The sequence below is a fragment of the Myxocyprinus asiaticus genome, chromosome 13 (genome assembly GCF_019703515.2).
Source record: "Myxocyprinus asiaticus isolate MX2 ecotype Aquarium Trade chromosome 13, UBuf_Myxa_2, whole genome shotgun sequence".
Lineage (NCBI taxonomy): Eukaryota > Metazoa > Chordata > Actinopteri > Cypriniformes > Catostomidae > Myxocyprinus > Myxocyprinus asiaticus.
In genome coordinates, this window is record NC_059356.1 from 4,788,874 (window position 1) to 4,813,110 (window position 24,237).

The 24,237-nt window shown below is 40.1% G+C and overlaps 1 pseudogene; it reads right to left on the minus strand.

The window, feature by feature from the left end:
• Positions 1 to 2,147: 2,147 nt before the first annotated feature.
• LOC127450576 (galectin-3-binding protein A-like) lies at positions 2,148 to 16,520 on the minus strand (annotated as a pseudogene).
• Positions 16,521 to 24,237: the final 7,717 nt, after the last annotated feature.

The following is a 24,237-nucleotide window of genomic DNA, read 5'->3' on the forward strand; positions in this document are numbered from 1 at the left end:
AAGAAAAAAGCAAAGTTTTCTGTATGTGGGTGAAGTGTGCCGCCACCCTGCCCAAATAGCCCCTCTCTTTCTGATGTGGCAGGGACAGTTTAGAGGAGTGTGGCTGGGATGTTCATTCCTATGATCTCTGATGGCTGAACCATTCCAGGGCTCTGATGTCGCAGAGAGCACATGGCAGATTAGTATTCCAGGAATTCTAGTTAATGTTTTCCTACTGAAACTATTTAAATGTTGAGCAGAGATTTTAAAATAAATACAGAACACATACTGTACATAAAATAGAATAAAAGTAAATACCACATACGTAGCAGGTAATATTAAGCAGTGACAGAAATCTACTTTTCCATCAAAGGGCAGTAATTGCCCTATGAATTTGATTTTCTGGGGCATTTTGTACTTTTATGACAGCATATTTTGTTCTAAACATAAAAAATTATACTTAGTGTTATCCTTTCTTTTCATGTCTATCTATCAGTCAGGGCCATTTCCAGCTATAAATGGTATAAGTGGCCGCTTAGGCTGTTTTTAAATGTAAATTATTTTATTTTTTAATATGCTAAAAGCTGTGAGTTAGGCAGCTGTTTTGGCTCAAATAAACAGTTATAGAGGTCCCCCTAGTGGCCTGAGAGGGAAGGGAGTGTTGGGGAGGTGTATGGGGCAACTCACTTTTGGCGCTTACAGTCCATAAAACGGATTTACTTTAATTGATCTGTAATGTTAAATGATGTTTCACTGCTTACAAATATGAAAAATTCTGAACAATCTTCCTCTGATTTGCAGATACATTTTATAAAATAACAGTAATAAATATACAGCTATGTGATAATGCATGATTATTATTATTTTTAAAATATGTTATTATTTAATAATTATGTTGAATTGAATGTGTTTTTACTTAAAAAAAAAAAAAAAAATTGTTCAAGTTTTTACCCAATTCATTTGACTCCAGATGGCTCAACTTACTATTTCTTCACTTAGATGATAACTTAAGTAAAACATGCCTCATATTACACCACTTTCCCCAATATCTCATTGTCTTTTTTTTCCCTACTGTTGCATTTTTAAAAGTATCTTAAGTCTTACGCCGATGCATTATTCTATGATACAATTTCACCACACACTGGGATCAATAAACGTTATTGCAATATAAAAGTCTGTGTATAATTTTTTAAATAACATATTTTTAGATATGACTCAAGCAATAATATGCTAATGTTTAGTGTAAGGAAAGTTAAAAATATTGTACAAATACAGCCTTCTGGCAATAGTGAGCATGTAGTCATGCCATACGCTAGCTGTCTGCGTTTTTATCTCATTCTCTAAATGAAGAACAATGCTATTTCAGATTATCCAGACAGCGAAAGTGACATCACAGAGGAAAGAACAGAATTGTGCAACTGGGGTGTGAGTGTGGTTTAATCACTTCAGTGTTGAACGACATTGTATTTCAAGACTTTGGTGAGACGCAGTACTTGTCCTAACACAATAAACAATAATTTAATACATTTCTCAGACCTAGCTTGTCCAAACAACGTTAGTCACTTTATTGTTCACTTTCAACAAAATCTCTTTTGAATCAAACATATATTGAAATGTAATCAGAAATGTGTCATGAGGAGTAATCCACATCCTTTGTGTTTAACAAGAAATTATCTTAACTGTGTGGTCTTTTACTGGAAATCTCCTTGCTTGGTCAGAGGACCACTTAAACACGTGGGATGCTGTTCATGTAAACTGGTGTAAACTAGCCCAGACTTGCAGACTTGGCATTCAAACCAAGACAGATTTTCTATTAGACATGTTTACTTGTATTGGTATTTTAAATGACTGGGAATATTAGAGCGAGTGTGCTCACTGGAATTTTGTTATTGAGGTTGATCAGTCAATGCTCTACAGACGTTTGTTGTATGCGTTATCAGAGGTTTGATCAAATACAATTTTTGTGCATTTTTTTAAAGAGGAAAAAACTGCACTGTCATATTGAACAATGCCTAAATATATTATTTCCTATAGGTTTTAAGGATCAGGAGACTTGTACTGACATAAATTCTATAAGTGTATTATTATTCAAGTGCATTTAAAAATGTATACTGTTATTGTCTAACATCACTGAATGAAATAAGCTTAATGATTTTGTGAAACATTCATTAAGATTATCATAAATCAACATCAAACATTGTAAATGAAGATTAAACATGATTTGGAAACTGTTTGATTGAATTGGCTAGACAGAACTGAACTAAAATGCAATAACCAGCCTCAAGTGGTCAGATATACTGTGGACGCACTACAAATCTAAATCTGTAGTCATCAGGACAGGGGTTCAGGCCCATACTGCTGTTGTTTGGAATGACTGCCACATCATTTTTGAAATCTTGTACATGAAAGACTTTGTTTTCAGTTTTACAGCTGATAATTAACCTGTTGTTGTAGCGAATGGTGCTGGCATAATCGTACATATTGTTATATACAAAGAACCTGGCAGCAGGGAGAGAATCACATGTAAAACTATAGTAAGAGCATTCTTGAATGCTAAGAAAATTCTGTGCTTGCCAAGGGACCTTTTGGTCTCTGTAAATAGCACTAGTGTGGACAGGAGTTGAGAAAGTTTGGATTCTGTTATTTTGGCCGTAGTGATAGTGATGGGACCGATAATGAACTGTGGTGTCATTGATAGATACACTCCACTCATCTGCAGTGCAGATTCTAGGTAAATACTCATCACTGATGTTATTAATTTGCTTCCTGATCTTAGAGAAGGGAAAATTATTAAACTGAAAGCCAGTTAGGTACAGTTTCTCATGGTTTTTATGGAGAATACTTGAGGTAAACTGCATGTCATAGAGTTTATCTACTGGGATCAACAGGAAGCGGATGTGATTCAGGAGACTGGCCTCTTGCTCTGGACTAACTGCATCGCCTTTGTCTTGGATCCAGCTCTCCAGTGCTTCAAGAAGAAAAGCTTCATCTTTCACAACCGGGTCTGAGCGCAACAGAAGAGCATCCATCATGTGAAAGGAGAGGGTGCTCCACACCGGATAACTTGTGAAGAACTCACAGTTCCAGGAAAGGTACTGAAGGATGTTCTCCTGAAGAACAAGATCACCTGTGCGGACACCATATTCGTACATTGATACCTGGGTCTGGAAGCTGTTGTCTTTAGGAATAAGTAGAGTGAAGACCCTGCCAACATCCTCCATAAGCTTCTTCACTCCAAAGATATAAGCCAACTGATGGAGGCATTGAGCCAATGTGATGGAAACATCAATCTGGCGTGTGTACAAATACCTGAGAAAAAATGTAAATCAGATCCTGTTAGCATCTAACACTAATGTGTCATTATGTTGTTAGTAGCATTCTGACATGGCTCGTTCTTAGGAAACTGTGCCATTTGTGCAAAAAAAATAAAAAATAAAATAAAATCTGGATTTTTTTAATAATCATTTTATTTGAAAATGCTACTGCTGAACATATATTTTCCCACCTCTGGTGCAAATTACCAGGGCCGTAAACACCATTGATATGAGGGAACCACCATAGGGGGACTTGTCTTGTTAGTGACCAATGTCCAGAGCAGTGTCCAACAAATATGGGTTTGTCAACAGTTAATTATAAAACTATTACCCCCTATCCTATATATGTGGTTATAGCCAGGACCACTGCTGTAATTTACAGGGCCTGGGACAAAGTTTCTATGGATGGCCCCCCTTTCTCAGATTTAGGTTTAACTATCGAGGACCTGAGTTTGCCCCCTGGTCAAAGGAACTTGCAAAGCACCAATACTTATATATCATATCACTAACCCTAAAGTGCTACATTATTTCAATCACATTGTTAATAATTTGAATAAAAATTAGTATCAAAGTAAATTCTGGTATATCACTGGTACATTCTTTTTGAAAAAGTATCAAAAATCTATGAAATTTCTCTTTTAAAACAGATTTCCTTTCATTAGGGTCACTTCAAAGCTATGTCATTAGCTGATGATATGGGAATACGGTCAGTTGTGTGATGACTACCAAAGCTCTTACAGAATCATGGCAATTTATTGGCAGATAGCACTCAAGCTCTGCCCCCTCAAGCACAATCCTTGTGGTGCATACAAGCAGGGCTTCACACCATTTAAAAAAAAATTCTTCCTTCAGGGTCGCAATTACGTTACTCCATACTAAAATCTGACTTTTCTTTGTTTTTCCTCTTAGTTACACATTCTACAGCAGGACATACTTTGGGTTTCTTCTCCCTGCTGTGCTGCGATAATACTTACCCTTTGAGCTAAGTGCTTTGTTTGTTTTGTATTGTTTAAAGTGGAGTGTAACAAGGAACCACAGCAATGATGGCCTGTTTATTCTGCAAGTGTTTGCCTCCTTGCACTTGTTTTACTCCAACAGTGCCGAGCACTCTGTTGAGTGAATGGGGCTTTCCCATGGTGAGGCAGCATTAGATGAGCTCACAGCGAGCACATGAAGATGAAATGCTTCGCTCTAGTGTTGCTTTCTTTAAGAAGTTAGCATTCACTACCCAAATGACCCTTAATTCAGAAGCACAGGCAGGAGTCAGAACACAGGGACTCAAGAATAATTTAACACTGGGCCAGGGTCTGCATTTCTCATTCTTGTCCATTGAAGTGTGTACCAATCCTTCTGTGTAGTACGAGCAAGGCGATCTGTGCCACGACCCCGAGTCACATTGCTCGGTCTCATTCAGTTGAGAGGATGATCCGATAGATCTGTCAGTCAGTGTCTTGTAGGTATACCAAGCTGACCCCTTCAATGATGTGGACGAGCACAGGCCTGATCCAGAAGCAGTTAAAGAGCCGAGGTACACTATGGATGTGGCGCTTTACGCGACTAAGGTGACTGCTCAAGCAGTGGGCAGGATAATGGTAGGCCTTGCACCTGTGGAAAGACATGTGGCTTAACTTGTCAAGCATTCATGATAAGGACAAGGCCTTCCTGTTGGACACTCCTGTTTCCCAGAATGGCCTTTTTGGTGATGCCACGAGTGACATTATAGAAAAGTTCTGTTCTGCTAAGCAGCAGTCTGCTGCTTACAAGCACATTTTCCCACAGCAGTCTCTGGCCTCTGTGACATGCCTGGAGTCACATGTGGAGCCACCAGTCAGGTCGCAATGTCAGTGGTCATGCAAGAAATTTGACCTTAAGCATAGTTCTGGTGGGCTAGCAACCCCTGGGCTGGCTATGTGTTCCTGATGGGCATCAGCCATTGAAACGGGGGCCAAATCTGATGGAACAGGCTTTGCCAAGCCCTAAACACTGCGAAGGGGAACTTATCTGTTCCTTAGGTTGCCCCACCTCAAGCAGCAGAGCACAGGAGCTCTTTGCCCCATCACTGTTGGTGTGCCGCTCATTTACCACACTGCAGCACTTTATTTCTGTGTCGTGACTCCTTGTCCCACAGTGAGTCCAGCCCAAGTGTTTCCACCCATTGCTGCACCACTTATGTGCCTTGTCCTAGCCATTTTTTGTTCCCCTCAAGCCAGCAGAACACATGCTTAGGTGCTTGGAGCAGTCTTACAGGGGTGCCAAATTCGGTTGTTCACATGGTAGAACAAGGGTACCTGATTCAATTTGCTCTGAGTAATCTGTGTATCAACACTGTTATTTTCTCCAACATTCCAGTGGAAGACACACAGGTTTTAGATTAGAAGTCCAGTCACAATAGAGATTGTTCCTCCTAAACGAGCATTGCGTGGCTTCTACAGTCAGCTATTTTCTGGTTGGGAAGCACAATGACACCATGCCTCTAATCCTAGACCTGAGGAGGACATTTTCCTTCAAAATGGTCACTCAAAACCACATTCTGTCAGGCACTGGTTTGTGACGGTTGGTTGATCTTTACCCACTCTGAGAAGTCAGCATGGCCCCCTTGCTGCTGGCAAGTTTAGGGCTCAGGATCAATTGGTCCAAAAGCTCTTGGACTCCCAGTCAGAAGATCTCCTTCCTTGAGGTAAAGATTGATTGGTGTACCATGAGGGTACGGTTCTCAGATGCATGCATTAGGACCATTCGGCAGAGCTTGGTTTAGTCATGCCTGGGCTGAACCTGCTGCTTTGTCCATGCATTCTAGGCATGATTACTGCTGCAGCCACAGTCACACCTTGGGGTTGCTTCACATGAGGCCTCTTTGGTGTTGGGTGAATGCCAGAGTCCCCTGGTTTGTGTGGCAGAGTCGCATTGTGCCTACGATTCACGCTGTATGGCAGCGCTCTTGCTTTGGAGGAAAACCTCATTCTAGAGGGGATGGGGGTGTGACGTGACATCTGGCACAATGTGGTAATGACAGACACGTTGCTCACAGGCTGGGGAGCCTTATGTGATGCATGTCCCATGTTTGATTCCCAAAACGAATCAGCGTGGTTTGTCGCACATCAATCACCTAGAGCTGTTTAAAGTCTGTTTGGCCCTCAAAGCTTTCCAGTCAGATGTGCAGGGGTTTCATATTCTGATTTAGATGGTCAACACATGGGTAGTCACTTATTTGAATTACAAAGGAGGAGTGTGCTCATGCCCGATGCTGAATCTGGCATGCCGCATCCTTCTTTGGTCTCATCATCACCTGCTCTCACTTTAAGCTGTGTATTGCGGTCACCTGAATTGCAGAGCTGACTTGCTCATTCATCAAGTTATTTTACCTGGGGAGTGGCAACTGCATCCTCAGACAGTTCACAGGTTAGGGGCAGAGGTGGGTCTCTTTGCCTTATCGGAAACAACGCAATGCCAGCTTTGGTTCTCTCTGCTGACTCTGGCTTCCTTAAGGATTGATGCTCTGGCACACAAATGGCCTCCCTGTGCAATCTGTCCTGCATTTCCTTCTGGAGTGTCTGGAATCTGTTTTTTCCCCATCCAGGTCTAATTTTCGAGATTCTCCAAAGTCATACTTTGACCATGGGTTTGTTATGTGCCAAAATGCCTTCCACCCCGGTTATAGTTTTGCAAGCCTTTTTGGTCCCTCCTTTTCAGTCCAATGAGGACGAACATCTACACAGGTTGTGCCCTGTCAAAGTGTTGAAAATATACAGTATCTTAAAAATACACAGGACATAGGGCGTAAATCAGACCAGCTGTTTGTCTCTTTGGGTGAACACACAAAAGGTTTTTCCCATTACCAAACAGAGGTTCTCCCTTTAGTTAATGGATGCAATCACGCAGGCCTACAAATTGCATTGTACACCTTGCCCGCTCTGTATCAGAGCCCATAAAAAATGGTATGGCATCCTTGTGGGCCTAGTCTAAGAGCGTGACCCTGTAGGATATTTGTGGCGGATGCTTGTGTCGCAGCTGGGTAGGCATCACCTCACAATTTATAACTTGGATATGTCTTCTCTTTCTTCTCAGGTCCTGGCTGTAACAGTGTCTCGACTCTGTAATTTCCCTTGTGTTTCATTTCAGTATTTGGCTAGCAATCACTGTTTTCTGTGGCATCAAGCAGAAGTTTGTTATTGTGCGATACACTTCACATAGCGTCAGCTACTGACACAATGTTGAAGTGTCCGTAATTAAAGGGAACACTTGGGTTATGTATTTTGGGTATTGGGGTGAGCAAGAGACAGACACAGTGGGTGTGGTGTCAGGTCTCGGCGAGGCATTTATTTTAAATTATAAACAATATAAAATTTCCAAAAATGAGAATATAAAGTGTTCATGGGGATAAGTGTCTAAAACAAAGGGGAAATATGGCATAATCGGGGCTCTGTGTAGGTCGGGGAGTGTCCAGAGGAATGGTCCAAGACATGGGCGTGGTCCGGCAGTCACACATGCTCCACTCCTAGGTCTGGGGCACGAGGGGCGACAGCTTCTCCCAAGCGGCTCAACTTCCCAGGGCCAGCGACGTGTGAGGGAAAGGGCAGACCGGTATCCTATCCCATCAGCCATGATGCGTGCTGTCATACCTGGTGACACATCTATGACAAGTGTCCAGAAAGGGCAGACCAGCACCCTAGCCCATCAGCAGTAATGTGTGCTGTCATTCAGAACGATACATCTAACTTGCGCCGGGGTTCCGGGGGTGTGGGTCCAACAACGCATCTAACTCACTCTGGTTCCCTAGTTGCTACATTCCTGGACCTACGAGGAGACCAATATGCATGCACTTGGAGAAAGAGGCCGACCTCCTGAGAAGAGGCGTGTGCTACATTTTAAGGGCAACGTGATGAGGCTCTGTTCACATCAGATGTGCCTCATTATCCGCTGCCCAAACAAGACTTATTAAATTGTGCCTTTCCTTTCTCCTTCTCACTTCCATTGTGAGCCTGGCTGAAGGTCAGCCCTTAGAGGCAGGGAGACGAGGATGAGTGGGATGGGCGGGTCGTTCTGGCACAGTATATAACCCTGGTTCTCTGAATAAGGGCACAAGATGCTATGTAGCTCAGCCACACTATTGGAGATCTTGATGTATTATTCTCCCTTCAGCAGAGTGTGTGTATATATATATATAATGTATATATAAACATTTTATTTCAAATCGAGTTAAATTCATCAATAATGTGAAAAAAATGTATTGATCAAATACTATGTAAAGTTCACTATCCTGTTAATTCTTGGGGACACAAATAGCATAATTTCCTGAGAATTGTACAACTGAAAGTTGTACAGTTGAAAAAGGATAATATTCCTAATGACTTAAAAAAAGGTTGGAAAGTTACATGAGAAAAGCAGAGACATGGGGATGGCAAGTCTGGCTGACCTCTACTGTGACGTTTTTGGAGTTATTTGTTGCGTTTAATTCTGAATAAACCATGAGGATCAAACTGTGCACACAAAACGTCAATTCTGCCTCTTCACTGAGGTCTTATACACTAATGCTGAAATTGCAACCATCTCCACCATCAAACAGATCACCAGTCCCAGACTGTAATCCACAGAGAACTGATGATTGGTGTTCATGTTTTTACCTAAAAGAAAACTGAATAAAAATATCTTAAAATCGTAAATGTTCAACAGAAATAATTGAAATGCAGTTAGTTATGAATATAATGTCAAACAGCCATTATCGGGGTCCAAGCACACTGTATAAGGGGAGAAAATGAACAGCTTTCAAATTAGGCAGAACAGAATACAGCTGTTATCCGAGGGTAGTGAGTTTCAACTTTCTATTAACAGTTGCAGAGTTATGAGTTTCTTTTAGTTATAGCTCCCCACTTTATGGAATCTGACAAAATGTAATGTGTCCTCAAAATGTCCTCTTTTTAAAATGTAGGCCTACCAAGTTTCATAAAGTTTGAACTTTGCATTCAGATGATATAATACAATGCAAGTGAATGGTGGCTAGAACTTTGAATCTTCAAAAAAACACAAAGGCAGCACAAAAGTAATTCATAAGACTCTGATTCATAATTCTAAGACTATGTGGTTAAATCCATATCTTCTGAAGCAATATGATAGGTGTTGGTGATAAACAGATCAATATTTAAGTCCTGTTTTACTATAAATCTCCACCTTTGACCAGGTGGCGTTATGCACTAAGAATGTGAATCGCCAAAAAACAAAAGAAGAATGTGAAAGTGGAGATTTACTGTATAGTAAAAAAGGACTCAAATATTGATCTGTTTCTCACCCACACCTATCATATAATTTCTGAAAACACAGATTTAACCACCGGAGTCTAATGGATTACTTTTATGCTGCCTTTATGTGCTTTTTGAAGATTCAAAATTCTGGTCACCATTCACTTGCATCGTATGGACAAAAAAAGCTGAAATATACTTCTAAAAATCTTCCTTATTTTTCTTCCTTAAGATTTTAAGTCTTGTTTTGAGAGAAATCTAATTTAAAAGAATGCTTAAAACAAGAAAAAACTGTTTGCCAATGGGGTAAGAATAATGAGGGTTAGGTTAGGTTAGTTTATTTTTCTTATCCCATTGGCAATTTTATTTTTGTTTAAGTCTAAAATTAACTTAATTTTGTCAGATTACTCTTAAATCAAAACATAATATCTTATACAATTTTGCTTGACAAGTAAATAAATCACGTTTTAAGAATGTAGATAATTTTAAAGGAAAACAAGACAAAAATACTTGTCTTGCAAATAATTTTTTGCAGAGCAGAAAAAAGAAAGTCATAAACATCTGGGATGGCATGAGGGTATAGATAGACAGACAGACAGACAGACAGATAGATAGATAGATAGATAGATAGGAGTCCAATTTGTCAATATGGGCCACACCCAAAACAATTCATTGGGTCGCATCTGAACAAAATACTTTAATCTTGCTAGCCCACACTTATAAGCTAATCCTTAAATGTGCTTATAATATCGCCACTTAGTTGCAGGTGGATGTAATTGCGCTTGCCCCCAGTAGTGGGTGAAATCATACCAAAAGTAACAAGTTTCGATGCCCAGAGTCGATTAGGGAAGAAATAAATTTATTCTAATAAGAAAATCTGTACAATAACATGAGGATTCCAGTACCTTCTGTGCTTTGACCCCTTAAAATTAATAAATGGATAGCTGCCGTCTTATTATGACATTCCAAATACTGTTGATAACTGGGCAAATTCCATGTACAAGAAAGAATTGCAATTTGAGGAAGATCCAGTAGATGGCTCACCAGTTTCACAGACAACTCCTGGACCCTCTTTATGTGTGCAGTCAGTAACACCCCAACCTTTGAGGCCACAATCAGACAATGAGTTCTCAGAGCCTTTACATTTCATGTCATCCAGCCAGATTGGACCAGAGCCTAAAAAGGTAAAAGAAATAAGACAACTGTTGACAAATACAAAGAGCAACTATCAGACTTTCTCCAACACACTGCAGAACTTGCCTTCACCATAATGTCCTCCAGTGGTGGCTGATATAGCTCCAGAAAAACCCAGCTGACGACACACCACCTGTGCCTCAGCCAGTTCCCATCCATCATCACACACTGAACCCCACTGTCCATCATGATACACCTCCACACGACCAGACGAAGGCAGATTGCCCACAAATCTCACGCTCCCTTCCTGTGTAGGATGCTTTTGTTGGTCATCTGGAGGAAGTGATACATTTTTTTTTATTGTTTAGTGAAAATGTGCTCAGAATATGAAATGCCTTTAAAACTATTATTGTCACGGTCCGGTGAATTCGCCAGTTTGTTCTGTTTGTTTTGTTTTTCTCTCCCTCATGTGTCTCAGGTGCTGCCAGCATGTGTGATCGCATTTCCAAGGGAACACTGATTGTTTCCATGGGAACACTGATCATGCCACTAATTAGCGTGCTGACAGCACCTGTTCTCCGTTGATTCTCTGCCTACTTAAACCCTTTGTTGTGTCATGATCTTTGCTAGATTGTTGTTGTTTGTTCAAGTAACTTGTCTTGCTCTGTCTGCCTCAGTTGGGCCTGTCTTGTGTATCTGTATACAGGTGCATCTCAATAAATTAGAATGTCGTGGAAAAGTTCATTTATTTCAGTAATTCAACTCAAATTGTGAAACTCGTGTATTAAATAAATTCAATGCGCACAGACTGAAGTAGTTTAAGTCTTTGGTTCTTTTAATTGTGATGATTTTGGCTCACATTTAACAAAAACCCACCAATTCACTATCTCAAAAAATTAGAATACATCATAAGACCAATAAAAAAAAAAACATTTTTAGTGAATTGTTGGCCTTCTGGAAAGTATGATCATTTACTGTATATGTACTCAATACTTGGTAGGGGCTCCTTTTGCTTTAATTACTGCCTCAATTCGGCGTGGCATGGAGGTGATCAGTTTGTGGCACTGCTGAGGTGGTATGGAAGCCCAGGTTTCTTTGACAGTGGCCTTCAGCTCATCTGCATTTTTTGGTCTCTTGTTTCTCATTTTCCTCTTGACAGTACAGATTCTCTATGGGGTTCAGGTCTGGTGAGTTTGCTGGCCAGTCAAGCACACCAACACCATGGTCATTTAACCAACTTTTGGTGCTTTTGGCAGTGTGGGCAGGTGCCAAATCCTGCTGGAAAATGAAAATCAGCATCTTTAAAAAGCTGGTCAGCAGAAGGAAGCATGAAATGCTCCAAAAGTTCTTGGTAAACGGGTGCAGTGACTTTGGTTTTCAAAAAACACAATGGACCAACACCAGCAGATGACATTGCACCCCAAATCATCACAGACTGTGGAAACTTAACACTGGACTTCAAGCAACTTGGGCTATGAGCTTCTCCACCCTTCCTCCAGACTCTAGGACCTTGGTTTCCAAATGAAATATGAAACTTGCTCTCATCTGAAAAGAGGACTTTGGAACACTGGGCAACAGTCCAGTTCTTCTTCTCCTTAGCCCAGGTAAGACGCCTCTGACGTTGTCTGTGGTTCAGGAGTGGCTTAACAAGAGGAATACGACAACTGTAGCCAAATTCCTTGACACGTCTGTGTGTGGTGGCTCTTGATGCCTTGACCCCAGCCTCAGTCCATTCCTTGTGAAGTTCACCCAAATTCTTGAATCGATTTTGCTTCACAATCATAAGGCTGCGGTTCTCTCGGTTGGTTGTGCATCTTTTTCTTCCACACTTTTTCCTTCCACTCAACTTTCTGTTAACATGCTTGGATACAGCACTCTGTGAACAGCCAGCTTCTTTGGCAATGAATGTTTGTGGCTTACCCTCCTTGTGAAGGGTGTTAATGATTGTCTTCTGGACAACTGTCAGATCAGCAGTCTTCCCCATGATTGTGTAGCCTAGTGAACCAAACTGAGAGACCATTTTGAAGGCTCAGGAAACCTTTGCAGGTGTTTTGAGTTGATTAGCTGATTGGCATGTCACCATATTCTAATTTGTTGAGATAGTGAATTGGTGGGTTTTTGTTAAATGTGAGCCAAAATCATCACAATTAAAAGAACCAAAGACTTAAACTACTTCAGTCTGTGCGCATTGAATTTATTTAATACACGAGTTTCACAATTTGAGTTGAATTACTGAAATAAATGAACTTTTCCACGACATTCTAATTTATTGAGATGCACCTGTAGATGAAGTGACTGTTTACACACAAATGCCCCGCCCCTTCTGGGTTCATTTTTTTGCCCAGAAAAGAACTGCTGTCTGTGGGTGCTTTGCACAAATTTGCCAAAAATGCCCAAAAAGTGCTGTTTGTGGGGTTGGACATGGGTGGAAAGAGTACTGACAAATCATACTCAAGTAAAAGTACTGTTACTTCCCAAAAATGTAGTGTGAGTAGAGTAAAAGTAGCTCTCCTAAAAACTACTCAAGTAAGAGTAAAAGAGTAGCTCATTTTAAAAGTACTCTTGAGTAGTGAGTATTGAGTACTGAGTTGCAAAACCTATGCCCCATTATAATGAACACTGTATGCCAACTTTTAAAATACATCACTTATCTATGATAAACACTACATGAATCTGATTCCAAAAAATAAAAGGGAGACATGATAACAGAAATGAAAAGATTAAAAAGTTATTTTCAATACGCTGATCACCATTTTAAATCGTAATGTATGAAACAATTACATTAAAATCAGTTTATGTGTAGGGTCTAAATTTCCCTTAATGCCGACAGAGTGTTATTGTTGTGCATAAAACATGTTCAAAACAATGCAAGGAATGCAAAAAAATGCTAAATATGCAGGATCACTTGGCATGTCATGTCCTGCACAATAGAGGAGGTAGAGCAGGCATGGGAAAAGTTGTTTGGTACAGGGGCTACATCATGCTTAAAAAGGAATAATTCACCCAAAAATGAAAATTCTCTCATCATTCACTCACCCGCATGCCATCCTGGATGTGTATGACTTTCTTCTTCTGCAGAACACAAATTAAGGTTTTTAGAAGAATTTCTCAGCTCTTTTGGTCCATACAATGAAAGTGAATTGGTGCAAAAATATTGAAGCTCCACAAATCACATAAATCAGCATAAAAGTAGTCTAATCCATGTGCCTCCAGTGGTTAAATCCATGTCTTCAGAAGAGATATGATAGATGTGGTGAGAAACAGATCAATATTTAAGTCAATTTCTACTATAAATTCTCCACCCTGCTCAGTCAATCTCCACTTTAAATTTCACATTGTTCTATTTGTGTTTTTGGTGATTTACATTCTTCATGCATATCGCCATCTACTGGGCAGAGAGAAGAATTTCTAGCAAAAAAGGACTTAAATATTGGTCTGTTTCTCACCCACACCTGTCATATCAATTCTGAAGTCATTGATTAAAGCCACTGGAGTTATTATGTATTACTTTTATGCTGCTTTTATGTGCTTTTTGGAGCGTCAAAATTTTGACACCCCTTCACTTACATTGAATGGACCTACGGAGCTGAAATATTCTTCTAAAAATCTTAATTTGTGTTCTTCTGAAGAAATTCAGTCATACACAACTGGGATGGCATGAGGGTGAGTAAATGCTAAGAGAATTTTCATTTTTGAGTGAACTATTTCTTTAAGTAGCACATGGGGGGCCATATTGTCCTCCTTTTGAGATACAATGTTCCACTTTGATTTAGTTCTTGTATCTTTCAAGCCCAGCAATAGTTGTGTTCTCATTCGCATGCATGACGCACAATTTTCTGAAGTTTGTGACTGGTGGAATATTCTGCCTGAAGTATTGCTCTATGAAGTTTGATACTTTTCAATCAGGCATTAGAAAAAACATGATAAAGGTTAAGCATAATTATAAATTATTTTATCATCGGTTGGTATTATTAAAAAACAAACAATATTTTAAAAAATATTATTATTAAAAAAGTGTGTTTGACCATTTAGGCACGTGCCTGCATTGGCGCACAAACATTAGCCACCTGTCAATCAAACAGCACGCAGCTACAGACGTCAGGAAATAAAAAGTCACTCTTTTATATTTCATCTAGATCAACCAACCAGTGGTGCTCTTGCTTTTCACGATCGATGTAATGAACACCCCTGTTCTAGATGTATAACATAGGCTAAATATAGAATATTACTCAAAAGTTTGATCGAGGACATCTCTCTTTTTTCCGATAAACATCTAGATCATATTATTGCCCAACCCTATTGATAACTATTGAACCTAATTGCCTTAATCTCTCACAGCAGCCCAATAAAATAATAATAAGCAGAAATATGAAATTTACCTCGATATGTTTCTTAAAATTAGAGGCAGGATTAATGCTGATATCTGGCTTGAGCAAGTTAAACTCACATGACACAATCATGCAATTGGCCTTTTTCACTGCGAAAAGCCCTTTCAGGTGCGGCCTTGATGTTCAGGTGTAAACTGTGCTTGAGGCATCCATAACAGTTGGCGCCAGATCTACAGCTGCCATTCAAGTTTTTTATGTGTGATTTGATTTGACGGGAGTCACGAGACTCTCCCTAGCCAATCATGTTGATAGATAAAAATAAAATCAGGACAGGGAAGTAGTGAACACAGACGGTGGGAAAACAGTACAGTAAAAGAAAAGTTACAGCACTTAAATGTACTCAAGTAAAAGTATACAATTTTTAAACTACTTAAAAAAGTACAATTCCTGGGAAAAACGACTTAATTACACTAACGTGAGTATTTGTAATTCGTTACTTTACACCCCTGGGGTTGGAACACAGATTATTGGAGAGTGGGCTTCTTTAAATTTCCACCAGATTGTTGCATCAGGAAAACTCAGGATTTTAAATAAATGATGATAATTCCTGGGTCACTGTCATTGTTATCGCGTCTGCTCTTTAGACACAATTGATCCGCAGCTGTTGTTGTTCGATACTAACTTTTTGTACGAAGAAATTACGTTAACTCTGATTGTAAACTGTTTTTAATTTCCAAAGTGCTGTCGTTGTGACAGATAATCATACAGGCTCACTAAAACAAGTTTAAACTTGTTTTGCTGTTATTTCAGAAAAGAACCCACAGAACTTCTTCACTGTAAACCATAGATAAACCATTTATAATAACTTTAATTAACATTAAAAAACATTATTACATTCTATAAAGCTTAAAAGATTATTAAAACTGCAGTGCTGCCTGTTTCCACCATGGAAATCTGCTGCTCGAAAGAACCTGGAAGCGCAGTTTCCTGCGGTGTAACATCAGAGTAATTTCAGCTATTAGGTGCCTGTCTCTGCACGTGTGTCTGGAGTGCAGTTACCTTCCAGTTTGCTGCTGCGCTTGTCCTTCTGCCCACACATGCTTCAGTGGAGGATTCCTCACAGATCTGTTCCCTACTACCACGACGCATACACGCCAACGAACACACTCACCGCCTTCCTGCTGCAGTCGGTGCCGGGTTCCCCACGCTTCGCCAGCCCTGCTGTGTTCTAATTTATTGTCAATAAATCATGTGAACTGTTCCTCTGCTCTTGGGTCTCTTAATTTCTGACAATTTTAGGTAATATTGCAAAAGCTCATTGCAACATTCGTGCCCTACATAAGGAAACACTGAAACAGAAAAAATAAAATAGAACAAATCAGAAAAAGAATTTTGGGGTTTCAGTATGGATTTTGTGCTGTTACTTTGTTACTGCAGTTTTCACACTCCCATTTTCTCTGAATCTGATGACTGTGCCGAACCTGTCTGTTACAGGACAGATCATAGTCAGGAAGAGATCTAATTTTGATCATAACTCGTTTTGCCTTTGCACAGCAGAATAGACCACTGAATGCTTGAATATGAAATTTTAGAGACTACATTTACATCTTTGTTTTTAATTTTTAACAGGCAAACATGGCCAAACTTTAGGAGACACAGTATCTTGATATGGAAATAAATACATTTTAAATACGTTTTTATTGTAATACTTTTACATATTTGCTCCAAGTGCAAATAATTGTTGTGCCGTTATTAAATCTAAAAGCAGAGGTTTATCGCTGCATTGGAACATGAAGAAACAGCAGAGGCAATAACAGATACATGATTCTTCTTTTGCTGTAGAACTCAATACAGCAAAACAGTATTCAGTATAAAAGATGAAAATCCTTACGGAAATAGTTACACAACCTCTTGTTTTTCCTTTAAATACCTATCGAATAAGGTCAAACACTGTGAGATTTCACTTACATATATCAACCACTGTCCAGTCACATTTGAGGGCTACCCTAAGTTTCATTTCATGAGAAAGCAAAATCAGAAAACATGAAATGTGCATGTTCAAACAAAACATGTTTGGGCAAAAGGCATTAGGTTTACTAGATACTGTACAGTGTATGAGAAAGGCCAAAGAACATCCATACAATGCAAAGAGAATGTTCTCAATTCATTTATCAGTATTGGTATATGTAAATAAATAATAATTAAAAAATACTACATAAACAAACCTGACTGCTTAAATAAATTAAAAAAAGTACTAGCCAAGACAGAGATTAAAGTGCAAACATTATATTTTTTTTAGTGTGAACTTAAGACATAAATGTGCCTTTAGACATTTCTTGAAGACAGAGAGGGAGTCTTCTTCACGGATGGTGTTGGGAAGATCGTTCCACCACCGAGAAACAGTGAAGCCAGAAGTGTGGGAGAGTAATTTGGTGCCTCTTTGTGTTGATACAGCAAGGCGCTGCTAGTTTGCAGATTGTAACCTTCTGCCTCTGCAGGAATGATTGTAGGTAGACTGGTGCACACCTAGTGACTGTTCTGTATGCCAGTGTGGTGACATGGGCATGGTCGTGTGTCTGTGTGCAGGAGAGAGGGAGTGGTGTGCCTTTTCAAGCTGGTTGACATAATTTCCAACAGCTGTTTCTCATTACAGCGATTGCGGAGAGACGCCTTAAAACAGCTGAACACGCCAGAGGGAAGTGACTAGCACACACTATTGTGTGTTGTATTATTCTTATTATTGTTGTGAAGCTAAAGTGTTCGAAAAGCTATTGAGAATTTTGTTGCTTTGAACTGAGGAATAAGAAAGCCCTGAGAAGGCGGCACTCAAACGAACTGAAAACAGAAAATAAAAGCTATCTGAACCGTGTCGCTGCTCCCCGTATCCTCCTATTCCATACCCGAACCTGGAGATTCATTACACTGGTACCGAAACCCAGGAAGCGAGGAGACACGTTGTCATGGAGTCCTCACCACTGGGCGAGGTGATCAAGACCCTCGCCGACATCCAGCAGATCCAACATCAGGCCCTCGTCAAGCTGCTGCTGGAGCAGCGTTTTCAACTCCTGCTCCAGGCCCAAGCGGAGGACCATCAGGCATTCCAGACCCTGGTCAGACACGAGGGGGTTGCTGCTGCAGCCCCGGAGCCCACCCCAGCTGTCCAACTAACCCTTGTCAAAATGGGGCTGGCCGATGATCCCGAAGCATACCTTGATCTCTTCGAAAAGACAGCAGAGGTGTGGGAATGGCCGCCTGACCAGTGGGCGGCCCAACTGTTACCACTACTCTTCGGGGAAGTGCAGCTTGCAGCCCAACAGCTCTCAGCAGCCAACCTCCTCATTTATGCAGACTTGAAGAGAGCCATTCTGCAGTGGGTTGGCCGGACCCCCCAACAGAGCCGACAGCACTTCCGTGCCCTGAAGCTGGGCAAACACGGCCGCCCATTCACCTTCACAAAGCAGCTCCGGGAACCCCGAGGCGCCCAGGACATCATACACAAAGTGGTACTGGAACAGTTTGTCACCCAGCTGCCCCATGGTATGGCCAAGTAGGTCCAGTGCCACCATCCGGCATCACTGAAGGAAGCGATCCAGCTGGCTGAGGACTACATTTTGGGATTCACAGATCTCAGTTCTTTAGGTAATTACTGCTGCACCACCTGCTCTGTACTATTTTTGGGAGTAATATACACCCCCATAAGCGGCAGACACTCTGGGAGGGGTGATTACTGCTTTTGGAAAAGGTCATGAGGCATCAGTGTATTACTCCCTGCTAATTCAGAGTCTGGGGGATGGAGCTTTAACTTCTGTCAAGAGATTATGGGAGAAAGATTTAAACTTGGTATTGGAGGAGGGAGAGTGGGGTAGGATTCTAAAAAACGTCATGACTACATCTAGAGATGCAAGGGTGTGCCTCATGCAATTCAAGATTTTACATCGATTCTATTGGCCCTCTCTAGATTGTATAGGCTTGCTCTTAAAGACACACCCACCTGCTGGCGATGCCAATCAGAGGATGGAGACATAACTCATGTATTTTGGTGGGGGGGGAGATCCAGGAGTTTTGGTGGAAGGTTCAGAGTTTTGTGTGTGATGTATTGGGCACTCGGGTTTCATTTTGCCCCAGAATATGTATTTTGGGCGATGGGGTGGTTATCAATGTAGAGAACAGACACATAAAGAGTTGGGTCCTAACCAGTGTCATGATCGCCAGACAGATAGTTTTAAGGGGATGGAGGTCAGCTGGAGCGCCCTCATTTCAGGAGTGGTGCTCAGAGATGGGGAGGGTGGCGGTCTTTGAAGAAGGGTCATTTAGGAGACTGGAGAAATTGAACTTGTTTGTGGGGAAATGGGGCGGACATCTGGCGTTTCTGGATGTGAGATTATTATTTTTATTTTATTTTTTTGTGTGTGTCTACAATCATGTATGACCACTGGGATGTTGTTGGGGGCCAGGGTGGGGTTGGGGATTGAGAGGGGGAGGGGTAATAGTGGGGATTAATTGTTGATTCTGTGTATATATATATATATATATATATATATATATATATATATATATATATATATATATATATATATATATATATGTTTTGTTTTTCTGTGTTCAATATGTGAATCAATAACAAATTGTGAATCAGAAAAAAAAAAATTGGCAACTTTTCCTGAAGCTACTCTTTCTGAGCCTTTATCACTCATTCAGAACATCTTATAGTGCAGGCAGCTTTCTCCTCTAGAATGTTCTAAACCTCATCTGCTTCTCTTCAAAACACCAAACAACTCCGGCACATACAGAGGGGGTGGCTCTAGGGGCTCGAGCCCCTACCCTTTTGCTGAGGTGCCCCTCAAAATGAAAGCTTGCACACCTGGATGAAACGAATTTTTTCATGCGTAATAATAGTATTTAGTAATAATAGGCAATATTTGAAGTGACTGCCCCTCAAAAAGGTTTAGAGCACCTGCCCCTCAAAATGTCTGTGCACGTCCCTGAAACAACTGCACAATACTTTGACACAATGACAGTCATCTCCAGCACAACCTGGTCTGTAGCCTGGATCATCATCATCTGAGTGGATTCTGACTTCAAACCATCATTGAACATTTCCAAAGCCTCCATGCTGTAAATGCGAGCATATTTTGCTAATAGTAACTTGCTAACAGTAATTTTAAGTCTTCATGATTACATGCTGAACTTTTGAGCAGTGTAAATGCATTTTAATTTTATTTTTAAAACAATGTATTGTGCACAGTTTACTTATTTTCATAATCATCAACAGAGAGGTAAATCTCTCAGGAGAAGTGAATCACGTTCTCTCACACGATTGGTTGGGCGCTGCAAACGTCATTCATTCATGTGCAGGAGTGCGCAATCTAATTTTAAAGTCAGGATTAAGCCTGAGTTGAGAGAGAAAGTTGATGAGCTGCATCATGGTACCAAATAAACCTGATCAGATTGGTTTGAATTTGTCATCCTGAAACCAATCCTGAAACCCTGAGTTCATTCAGCGACCTTCATGGTACAGGCCTCGGTTCTCATGGGAATTGATGCAAAAACAAACACACACACACACACACACAAAACCCAGGCCAGCAGCTACCACAAGAATATTTATTTTTGATTGACTTGATAGGAAATAGTACATATGTTATCATTACCAATATTATGATTGCTATGTTTTAGTTTTGCATTTGTGATGCACTTGTTTCAACAAAAGTCAACACATTTGTGTTTAGTTTTTTGGTACAAATATAATTTCACAGAAGACACTGTAAAATATATTTTAGTGTGTTAATATGAAAACTAATTTGGAATTTCAGTTTGCTTTATAAAATTCAAATGTGTATTAACCTGACATGATCTTGTAAGAATAAATTCATACTCATGTGATGTCAGTGTCATTGTCTCTTTCAAATTGAATGTGAGAGCTGCAGTGGCTGGCACCACTGGCAATATGTTATCCAGGTAAATATGGAGGCAGTTTCATTTGTCCAGTGTGCCAAGCATGTTTTACAGTTTTTCTTGATTGCTTAAACACTATAACCAGGCTTTTGAACTAAAATTTCAAAACCATAACACCATTTATAAAAAGCACACCCATTCCCCTAAACTATAAACACTATTCCCGTTTTGACACGAGTCAAATTTGTTGAAATGTCACTGCAAAACTCTACACACAAATCCCTTCATTTCTCATTGCCTACACCATGTGGTCATTTAGAAAGCACTAGCATTCAATATTGTTCACTCAAATCAGCACAGCTTGAGCTCAGTTAGCACACAATTACCCAGGTGGAAACTCTAAGAGTCAAAATTGATCACACACCAATCAGAACCTTCAATAGATAAAAGGGCCTGAGTCAGTTCATTCAGTTTTAGAACAATGGATCCAGAGAGACATGAAGGAAGAGGTTGAGGACACCGGTGAGGAGGAGGACAACAGGGAAGGGTAAGGAGACAAGCAGTCTTGGATGAAATTTGTGCCACTGTAGTTGACCATGTCCTTGTCCATGGTATGACTATGAGGGAGCCAGCATAACCAGAGCAGCCTCGCTACGTTATTGTTTGGGATAATGTCTGCTTCCATTGCGCTGCTCTGGTTCGTGACTGGTTTAAGCAGTGCTTAAATTACTATCATATTTGGACTACTGAAGCCATTCTTTCTGTGATCACTTGTAGAAAGCATTGTCTTTAAGTGTTTCTGATAATTCCTGTATTTATTGTTTATGTAGCTATATGTAATTAAATCTTTAAACCATTAAAGAGCAAAACCGAAACTTATATTGGAGCGGTGTTAGTGATTCAAGTAGATGTATTATATTTTCATCCTTTTTACGTGTGTGTGTGTGCGCGTGTTCAACCAGAGACAGAGAAGAGGGTGAGGAGGACAACAGGGAACGGCAAGGAGGATCCAGAGAGACTACTTCAACCAAACGCCTATGCGTGAAGGAGTTTACGTATTTGTCTAATTGAGGGAAAGGACTGCAATGTGAGGACAGAATTAGTATGTTAAACAAGTCAGAGATGTGTGTGTGTGTGTGTGTGTGTGTGTGTGTGTGTGTGTGTGTGTGTGTGTGTGTGTGTGTGTGTGTGTGTGTGTGTGTGTGTGTGTGTACATACACACACACACACACACACAGTTGTGCTCAAAAGTTTGCATACCCTTGGAGAATTGGTAATATATGTACCATTTTTAAAGAAAACATGAGTGAGCAGGCAAAACACATTTCTTTTATTTCTTATGGGATTCATATTCAACTGTAGGTTATAACAGAATGGCACAATCATAAAACAAAACATGGCAACAAAGAAAAAATTGAAATGACCCCTGTTCAAAAGTCTGCGTACCCTTAGTTCTTAATACTGTGTATTGCCCCCTTTAGCATCAATGACAGCGTGCAGTCTTTTGTAACAGTTGTCTATGAGGCCCCATATTCTTGCAGGTGGTATAGCTGCCCATTCGTCTTGGCAAAGTGCCTCCAGGTCATGCAAAGTCTTTGGTCGTCTTGCATGAACCGCACGTCCCCGGAGTGGCTCGACGATATTAAGGTCAGGAGACTGTGATGGTGTTACGATGTGTGCTGACGATGACAAAGTGTAGAGAACCCAAGTGCAGTTTATTTACAAGTGCAGTAATCCAAACGTGATGACTAAACAAAACAAACATAAACAACTTGACTTGACTTGACTTAACATAAACATAACATGGCTTGACTTGGCTAGGAGCAAAACACATCCACATACATTCAATACTTGACAATTAGACAATGCAAACATGAGGGCTTAAATACAAGACATGTGAGAACATAAACCAATGAACAAACAGAACTCTAACAAGATAATTAAACAATAAACCAATGAAAACATGACACATGAACATGGAAGGAAAACATGAAATCACATGACAAGGAAACAGGAACAAAACTTTTCAAAATAAAAGACATAAATCAACAAAATACACATGACAGATGGCCACTCCAGAACCTTCATCTTTTTCTGCTGTAACCACTGGAGGGTCAACTTGGCTTGTGCTTAGGGTCATTGTCGTGCTGGAAAGTCCAAGAGCGTCCCATGCGCAGCTTTCATGCAGAAGAATGTAAATTGTCTGCCAGTATTTTCTGATAACATGCTGCATTCATCTTGCCATCAATTTTCACAAGATTCCCCGTGCCTTTAGAGCTCACACACCCCCAAAACATCAGTGAGCCACCAACATGCTTCACAGTGGGGATGGTATTCTTTTCACTATAGGCCTTGTTTACCCCTCTCCAAACATAGTGCTTATGATTGTGACCATAAAGCTCTATTTTGGTCTCGTCACTCCAAATTACAGTGTGCCAGAAGCTGTGAGATGTGTCAAGGTGTTGTCGGGCATATTGTAACCGGCCTTTTTTGTGGCATTGGCTTCTTTCTGGCAACTCGACCATGCAGCTATTTTTTGTTCAAGTATCGTCGTATTGTGCTCCTTGAAATGACCACACCATCTTTTTCTAGAGCAGCCTGTATTTCTCCTGAGGTTACCTGTGGGTTTTTCTTTGTATCCCAAACAATTCTTCTGGCAGTTGTGGCTGAAATCTTTCTTGGTCTACTTGACCTTTGCAAGAGATCCCCGAATTTTCCACGTCTTAATAAGTGATTGAACAGTACTGACTGGCATTTTCAAGGCTTTGGATATCTTTTTATATCCTTTTCCATCTTTATAAAGTTCCATTACCTTGTTACGCAGGTCTTTTGACAGTTCTTTTCTACTCCCCATGGCTCAGTATCTAGCCTGCTCAGTGCATCCATGTGAGAGTTAACAAACTCATTGACTATTTATACACAGACACTAATTGCAATTTAAAAAGCCACAGGTGTGGGAAATTAACCTTTAATTGGCATTTAAACCTGTGTGTGTCACCTTGTGTGTCTGTAACAAGGCCAAACATTCAAGGGTTTGTAAACTTTTGATCAGGGCCATCTGGGTGATTTCTGTTATCATGATTTAAAAAGGAGCCAAACAACTATGTGATAATAAATGGCTTCATATGATCACTATCCTTAAATAAAAGACTATTCATATTTTCAAAATCATTGCCAAAATATCACAATTTCTGCCAGGGTATGCAAACTTTTGAGCACAACTGTATATTTAATCCATATATATATATATATATATATATATATATATATATATATATATATATATATACATATACATATACATACACACTACCGGTCAAAAGTTTTGAAACACTTACTCATTCTTTATTATAA